General features: G+C 33.9%; 1 protein-coding gene across 1 annotated transcript in view; it reads left to right on the top strand.

Annotated features, from left to right (window-relative positions):
- The window catches only part of LOC108366472 (nuclear pore complex protein Nup205-like), a gene marked incomplete at its 3' end in the record, with an annotated part of 58,599 nt that overhangs the window by 5,921 nt on the left and 44,063 nt on the right, over nucleotides 1-8,615 (top strand). The gene's annotated exons all lie outside the window — the stretch shown is intronic.

Genomic DNA, 8,615 nt, shown 5'->3' with positions numbered 1-8,615 from the left:
GAACGATAAACTGAACACGGTGCTTATCAGTCTGGGGCTTATTAGAAGTGATGTCGATCAATGTATCTACTATTGCGTGAACGAATGTACCATGGTGTATGTGGCGATTTACGTCGACGACGTCTTGGTGTTCTCCAATGACATAAAGGCTACGCAGCGTATTAAGAACGAGTTGTCTTCTAGATTTAAATGAAAGACATGGGTTCAGCTTCATCGGTGCTTGGCATGCGAGTTCAACGCGATGAGGTAAAGAAGCTTGTTAAAGTTGATCAGTCTGTATATATTTGCAGTGTATTGAATCGTTTCGGAATGGACGATTGTAATGCTGTTTCAACGCCACTCGACTTGTCGCAAAAGCTAACTGCAGAAATGTGTCCACAAACGGAAGACGCAAAGAAAGAAATGGAAAATGTTCCATATATGGAAGCAATTGGTTGTCTTCTGTATGCTGCGCAAAATACACGTCCCGATATCAGCTTTGCAGTCAATTTGCTGAGTCGTTTCTCACAAAATACTGGCAAAGCGCATTGGCTTGCAGTGAAGCGTGTGATGCGGTATTTGAAGGGGACTGTTGTCAAAGGCATCGTTTATCAGAAATCAGCTGAAGGTCTTACTGGTTTTTGCGATGCTGACTGGGCAGGAGATCTTGACGAAAGACGATCAACGTTTGGTTACGTGTTTGTTATGCAGGGTGGAGCAATTTCTTGGTCTACGCATAGGCAACGGACGGTTGCATTGTCATCAACTGAAGCAGAGTTAATGTCAGTAGTGGTTGAATAGGCTAGGATCAGAGTTGATTCATGGCGTTCAAAAGGCAACAACACTTTCTTGTGACAACAAGAGCGCAATCCACATTGTTCGCAACAACAACTTTTCACCTCGAACCAAACATGTGGATATAAAGGTGAAATTCGTACAAGAGAAGCTTGAGAATAAATTCGTTAAGCTGGAGTACATTTCTACAAGCGACATGTTGGCAGATAGTTTGACGAAAGCAGTTAAGAATGAATTAATAAATGCCAAGTTAGGCTTACAGTAAAGCTATGTAATTAGTAACTGAATTTCTAAACGAAAAATATATCAGGTTGAAGTAATATTTGTAAACTTGAAGCTAAATATTTTGCAACGTTGCCAGATGTTCTATTGGAGGGAAGTATTGTAAAATAATATAAATCTGGCAACTCTAGTTATCACTTTTCTTCATTCCATTATTCCATTGTATTACATGTTTCTTATATACTGAATAAAGTCAGTCGCCATCTTACATTGAAACTGCGCGTGTCTATCTGTGCTCAAGCCAAGTAAACAATGGTCCCGAACTGAAATGAGAAAATGCAAAGTGGCGGAAAGTGCTGCCACTATATTTCGTAATAATTCTGTTTTCCTTATATGGCGTCCGCAATATTGAGCACTTTTCGGTTTTGTCATTAGCAATTTTATACGAACTTATATTTTATATAAGTATATCTTAGATTTAAAAGAAAATCTCGTAGATATACATATACACTGGTGGCCCGAAATTAGAAACGATTTTCATTTTCAAGTTTAGACCATCTATTTGTATTTATTATTTTTAGCATATTTTTTTAGGAAAATGTAGTGATTTATAATAATTCAACGAAGTTCGAAAAATTGACGTCAATTTGTTTGGAATTTCTAGAAATAATTCGATATTGTATTAAAAACGTATTGTTTACTATAGGAGGGAAAAATTATTTTTATAACACTGTAGGGAAAATTTCAAGTTTTCAAATGACACAAAAAACGCCGAGACACAAGATATTTTAATTTTTATGAAAAAATTTATGTGTATGCGCTTTATTTTGGTGCGAATCACGTAATTACGATAATGGGTAGGTTCAGAAGGCGCAGCAGTTGAGCGCAACCGTTGCTAAAAAAATCAGTGATCGTTATACGTTTTCTGAACGACTTGATACATTAGCTGTCAAATTCAACTCTCAAAGGTACTCACCAACATGCTGTCTCAAATGATCAGAAAAATATTACGATCATCTAGCACGCAACTATTCAGTTGATCAGATGTACGCAACAACGCGTTCAGAAGGTGCAATCGCACCAGTTACTGAGCTGTTGCGCCTTCTGAACGTGCCCAATTTATTTTGAATTAGAATATTATTATGCATATATATGACAAAAAAATCTGCGATGTACTGTTTTAATATTACCAGCGCAGTGATAAACCTCACAGTTTATGAAACTTAAAAAAAAATTATTAAACGTAAAAAAGTTTAGATAAAACTAGCTGTTTTTTACCTTCCTTTTAGTAGCTCGGGATGTAACTATGTAATATTGATGCGCCTAAAAGATGCAGCGATTTCTATTCTCAAGTTACATACCTGATGACAGTACGAATGGCAATTATAATAGGAAGGTTTTAGTTTTTTAAACTATAATTTTATTTGTATCACGGTTGGTTCTGTACTTGTAATAGTATATTAACATGGAAGACGTTTTAATTTGTGCCGTTTGTAAAAAAAAGTGATAAGAAAATAATATTGTTTTCTGAGGAGACATTAAAAAAATGTCAAACTGTTTTGAAAGCCAGAAAATACAGACAGTGGTTATTACCGGGAATGCTTTAAAGCATTCACAGGACTTATGACAAAATTTTCCACTTGTGAACGTTTCAATTCTGGAAAAAAAGTAAAAAAGAAACATCGACCAGTCTACTTCCAGACAATTTACCTCCAGTTATGCCGTTGATACCTGATACAAAAATACATACACACATATTTGATATCTTACTTGTTTTAGTTCTGTTTACTTTTTATTTCGTTGGTTGGATTGCCTATTACACTTTAGAAGCGTTAAAATTACAGAAAAAAGCGCAGAGGCACGTATACTTATTTTGGGCCATACATTACGGATTTTGCATTGCGAATAAAAAAAAACCTTTAACATAGAAAATGTTACTCATACGCCATATACGAGTATTTACGATTACGGCCATGTACGATATGGCGTATGAGTAACATTACTTCCCGCTCCTACTTCATACAAAAAATTATTGCATACTTTCATTTGACCATTCAAAACTTATTGGTTTATCCATCGATTTTCATCGTTAGTAACTTGATTTTTTGGCAAAAGAACAGTTCTTATAAATTTTATATTCTATATTTCTTATAAAATTTTGCAAAAATTAGGTTTTGTGGCATGGCGAATAGCCAATGGCTTTTGTAACTAACAAAGTATAATTTTTATCAGTTTTTCATGCTCGCACCTACGCCTTTAAAGCGTCTGGCAAGATGATGGAACTATCGAAAAGGTCTGGCAAGTGAGGAAACATCTTTTGATAGTTACCCAAGTGACATATAAAAATCAGCTTTTATACTATGACGAAAGTATAACTTAAATTTTTCATGGTTTAAGGGTGTCTGGCAGGGGGTAGGAACCATGCTAAGTGTCTGGCAATGAACGACGTGGTTTCTAATGTTATTACGAGTAAAATATATAAAAACTGACCTTTATACTATCACGAATTTGAGGTGGTATTTTATACACCTTTACTACCTGGTACCTGCCAAAGCCACCACTATCCAAATTTGCTAGTCTGGGTTTGTTATTACCTGTGTTGGGGGCATACATAGAGAAGCTTTCAGCCTTTATAAAATAACGAAGGTCTGGCAGTCGCGGGCTCTTGGGCTATAAAAAAATATGCTAAAAATAATAAATACAAATAGATGGTCAAAACTTGAAAAAGAAAATCGTTTCTAATTTTCGGACCACCAGTGTATACATATCCTCGTTTAAAGTACAAGACTGCGTATCGTCATTCTGCAAAACCGCGTAACTGACATTGGCTGCCAAAAATTGGATTTGCTCATACAAGCTCTTGGCTCAATCCTTATCCATTCGTCCTGAAATATACTAGCCAGAAATGTGATTGCTTTATAAAAAAGACAACCATTTTGAAATATGAGTGATTTTACTCTTTAGAAAATAATTTCTACAAGTTCACATACGCGGTTTTGCATTTTGCTGATACGCGGTTTTGCATTTCGTTGATAGGCGATACTTTAACGACGATATAAATATCTACGAGATTTTCTTTTAAATCTGTAAGATATACTTATACAAAATATAAGTTCGTATAAAATTGCTAATGACAAAACCGAAAAATGCTCAATATTGCAGACGCCATATAAGGAAAACAGAATTATTACGAAATATAGTGGCAGCACTTTCCGCCATTTTGCATTTTCTCGTTTCAGTTCGGTACCGTTGTTTACTTGTTTTTTTAATAACAAAATAAACAATCTTTTGTTGTACAATTTATGTACTTTTTGAAAAAGTGTTTCAAATAATATATTTTACTAGTGTTTCAAAAGAGAATATGGCGATTTAGTGCATTTTTCGCGTGCAATTACTCATAAATAAAATTATAGTTTAAAAAACTAAAACCTCCCTATTATAATTGCCATTCGTACTGTCATCAGGCATGTAACTTGAGAATAGAAATCGCTGCATCTTTTAGGCGCATCAATATTACATAGTTACATCCCGAGCTAATAAAACGAAGGTAAAAAGAGCATCATTTCAAAAAAGTTGTTTGTTTTTAGATAACTTTACACGGTTAACAATATAACCCCCCCACCTCTGAAAATATGTTAAAAGTAATAAATACAAATAGATGATCAAAACATGAAAAAGAAAATCGTTTCTAATTATCGAGCCTCCAGTGTACGTATGCATGTATATTAGACTGCAAAAAAAAAAATCGGTACTGTTTTTCCATTGGAATTATAAAATGTGTTATATTTTAAGACGTCCACCAAAATATTTCCGAAAAATATTAATATTTAAGCGAGCTGGACCGATTTGACTATACCTGCAAAAATGAAGTTTTTATGAATACAAATATTTTCTTAAAGATGTTTTTTAAAAAAATCCCCTCAAATGATAAAGCGGTTTAAGCTCAAAAAATTTACATAAAAAATAAAAAATAAAACAATTTTGAACGGAATGGTAATAATGAATAACTGAACCTTAACTCTTCCGATTTAGACTTGTGATGTATCATTGGAAAGGTATTTTCTCACCCTTTTTATTTCTTTGCTAATAAGCTCATTCAAAGGATGAAAGAGAACGGTAGGATGAACGAACATCATTCAAAGTTGAACTAAAATGTGTCGGTATTTGAAAAAAAAAATTGGGACACGAATGACTTTTTTTAGAACACAAATAAAAATAGTGGGAAAATACCTTCTTACCGAGACCCCATAAGTCTAAATCAGAAAAGTTTTGGTCCAGTTATTTAAGTTTTTCGTTAATCAATCTTTGAAAAAAGTAAAAAACAGCATCAAAAATCTCATTATTACCATTCCGTTGAAAAGATTTTTAAATATTTGTATGCAGATTGTTTAAGCCTAATCCGTTTTGTCACCTGAGGGGACTTTTTTCAAAAAGTTCTTTAAGAAACTATTTGTATTCATAAAAAACTCCATTTTTGGAGGTGTTTTCAAATCGGTCCAGCTCGCTTAAATCTTAATATTTTTCCGAAATATTTTGGTAGACGTCTTAAAATCAGGGTACGAAAATAAACTGTACAAAACAATTCCCATTTGCTCATCGATCATATCATTTGTGGTTTTGTACAGTTTTGTACATAGTCAGAAAGAAATTGTAAGATTCACTGTCATTTTCCCCAACGAGAAACGTTTGCTTTTCGTTTGTGACAATTGTACCATAGGGTACGTTTTATATCTTTGCAAACGCTTCAATTACGTGAAAAATATTTTTTTCTGTATGATATCCAATTCAATTAAAAAGCATTTTTATTTTTTTTATTCATTGCAGCCATTCGTTTTGTATTTAGTTATTGCATATATGTACATTAGACTGCATCACTTCCCATACAAAAAAAAAAAAAATCTGGAATCCGAAAAAAATCTGAAATCAGAAATCTCGGGATCTCGGGATTGACATCCCTAGTCATAACAGACCAGGTAGAATATTATTTGGATTTGTCTAGTGTTCTGGGATTTGGTTGTCACTGGGTATCTCAGAAACTCAAATTCATAATAAAAGTAATTATTTTAAGCCTGACACATATTTGTGAGGCTGGTCTATAGAGATATTTTTCGGTATAGGCAAGGGTCCCATTTATATGATAGGCTAAATTTCAGGGTTTGATCTAACTCAGTTTTATTCAAAAATATAAAGCTTACATAAAATTAAGTCTAGGTAAAAACACAGTAGCTTTATGGCTTGTTTTGGGCGTGAAATGCTCTGAAACATGGCTCAATACTTGGCCTTTATGTTCAGATTTATTATGTTCAAACATCCTAAATATATGTACTTACCGTCCTCTGTGTATTTATTTCACTATGAGGCTAATATTTTCTCTCGGTCGGTAAAGACTTTCACACATGCACTGTAACTAAACATAACATCATACTTTACAGGTAGCGATAATCCCGAGACCACTTGTCACAAACGTGTACCAGACCTTCCTATAGGCCATACTGTATCCAACAACCCACTATCGCAGACGGCGGTGAATGGAGGTATAATTTAATTAAGTCCCATGTGAAAACCCAGCTGACACATATATGTGACGCATGGTAGCGAACGAGTTAATAACAATGAATGGATGGTAGCAGATTTAGTCTTCCGTGTCTCCATTCATTAAGAGCAGGCTTCGACATCTGCGATATCTATCCAATCTCTCTTGTCTTGTATATATAATAACACTTTGCTCGGATCTTTAACTTTTTTCTTGAGCACAGGTTTTGATAGTTCATCGTACTTAATTGGGGATTTCTAAATTCAATGGCGTTCCCGTTTTGCTGGATTGGATACAATTTCCGAGGTAATGGTAATGGAAAATATTAACTTTTTTTAAATAACTCCCTAAGGTTATATTACTATTTCTGAAAATCACCGACATTCATATATGTTTTAGTAAAAAGCCTCGTATATGAACAATCGGTTTATGGGAACTATATCGTCGCTTGGCGCGCAATATCTCGTATACACCAAATGCAATACCACGTATACGATAATCCGAAAATTTCACAAAAGTGCAAATGAACTTATTTTCTTCTGAACTTATTAAATATGAGCTTCCACGAATATTATTGACCATTCAATTTGTGAAGTAGACAAGCGCTGAGACAGGGTACCGAAAATAATTTTTGTTTTTCTCAGCCACCTCCAAGCGACGATATGTTATTGTTAGCAAATTTCGATGATTTTCAGAAATAGTTTAAATAATATTAAAAAACAGTCAATTGCAACATTTTAATAAAATAATCTTCAAAACGAGAGATTTATTTACAAAAAAGTTAAAATTTAAGCAGTTTTTCAAGTACCGTTACCTCGAAAACCACCAGAACCTTGCCTAAATTTTCAACTTGCACAGTGTAATTAATCTGAATAAAGAAAGATTTTACTGTTCCAGCATGAGATGGACTTTTTATTTAATCTTATGTGTAAAGTTTTTAAATTGTTTTTGATATTTAAAAATGATGTTTTAACAGCTGGCAACTCTTTTATTTTATAGGTGTAAGATATATTAAAAAATGTGTTCGGATTAAGACTTCCTCAGTCATCTTTCATTGAAACGAATTTTGTAGTATTTCATTTAACATTTACATATTTATTTTTTTACGTGGGAGGCAACTCTTTTACTTTGAGTTCAATAGGGGCTAAACTTTACAGGAACCATCTCCAGCCTACGCCAGAGAATTTCTGTTAAGAACATCAAAAGCATATTCATCAGCGGTTTCGGAGTCTTCGAAAGCTTACACACATTATATACACACATATATACATATATGTTTATAATTAGACGATAAGCTCCGATTACAATTTTATTGCGCAAAACGTACATAATGTGATTAGGTACAGCCATGTTAGTCAGAAAATCCAGTTAAATAATTTTGTCCAGCTAGCTTGTTCTATTCGAACCACTTTGCAGTGCTCGGAAAGCTCATTTGTAAAACAAAAAGTTACTTGTTAAGTTGCGAATAAGCAAGCTTTGAGTAAATTTGAAGTTACCAAGTAAATATTGTAAAGCGTAGTAAATAGAGAATTGCATTAACAAGTATTGATAAGTGTTTGTTGCACAATAAAGCAAATGGGACTCAGTTTTCTTCTAAGAACTTTTCAGGTGGGTAATTACCCACCTTTCAAAATTTCAGGTAGGTAGTACTACCCACCATACCCACGTCTTCCGCCGCCTCTGTGTATACCAAATTTAAAGTTCATGTGACTAATGGTTTCGAAGTTATTGTTGATAAAAAATTCTACGTCTACGAGATGTCCCACGCCCCCTTTTATAAACTCATTCATATACACCTTACAATAAGCACCTACCATAGCTGTGCCTGCATACCAAATTTCAAATTCGTGAGGCTTTTGGTTCCCAAGTTAGAGGTGATAAAAAATTTCACGCCTATGGGATGTGCCACGCTGCCTTTTACAAACATTTATTTATATGTATATACCTTACTATAAGCACTTACCATACAAATGTCTGCATACCAAATTTAAAGTTCATGTGACTTATGATTTCGAAGTTATAGCTGATAAAAAATTACACACCTACGGATGTGCCACGCCCCCTTTTGTAAACTCATTCATATATA

Source organism: Rhagoletis zephyria, unplaced genomic scaffold (assembly GCF_001687245.7).
Source record: "Rhagoletis zephyria isolate East Lansing unplaced genomic scaffold, Rhagoletis_zephyria_1.1 Rzeph_scaffold_02282, whole genome shotgun sequence".
NCBI lineage: Eukaryota > Metazoa > Arthropoda > Insecta > Diptera > Tephritidae > Rhagoletis > Rhagoletis zephyria.
The sequence above is the reverse complement of the archived record's forward strand: the minus strand, read 5'-3'. Positions and strand labels throughout refer to the sequence as shown.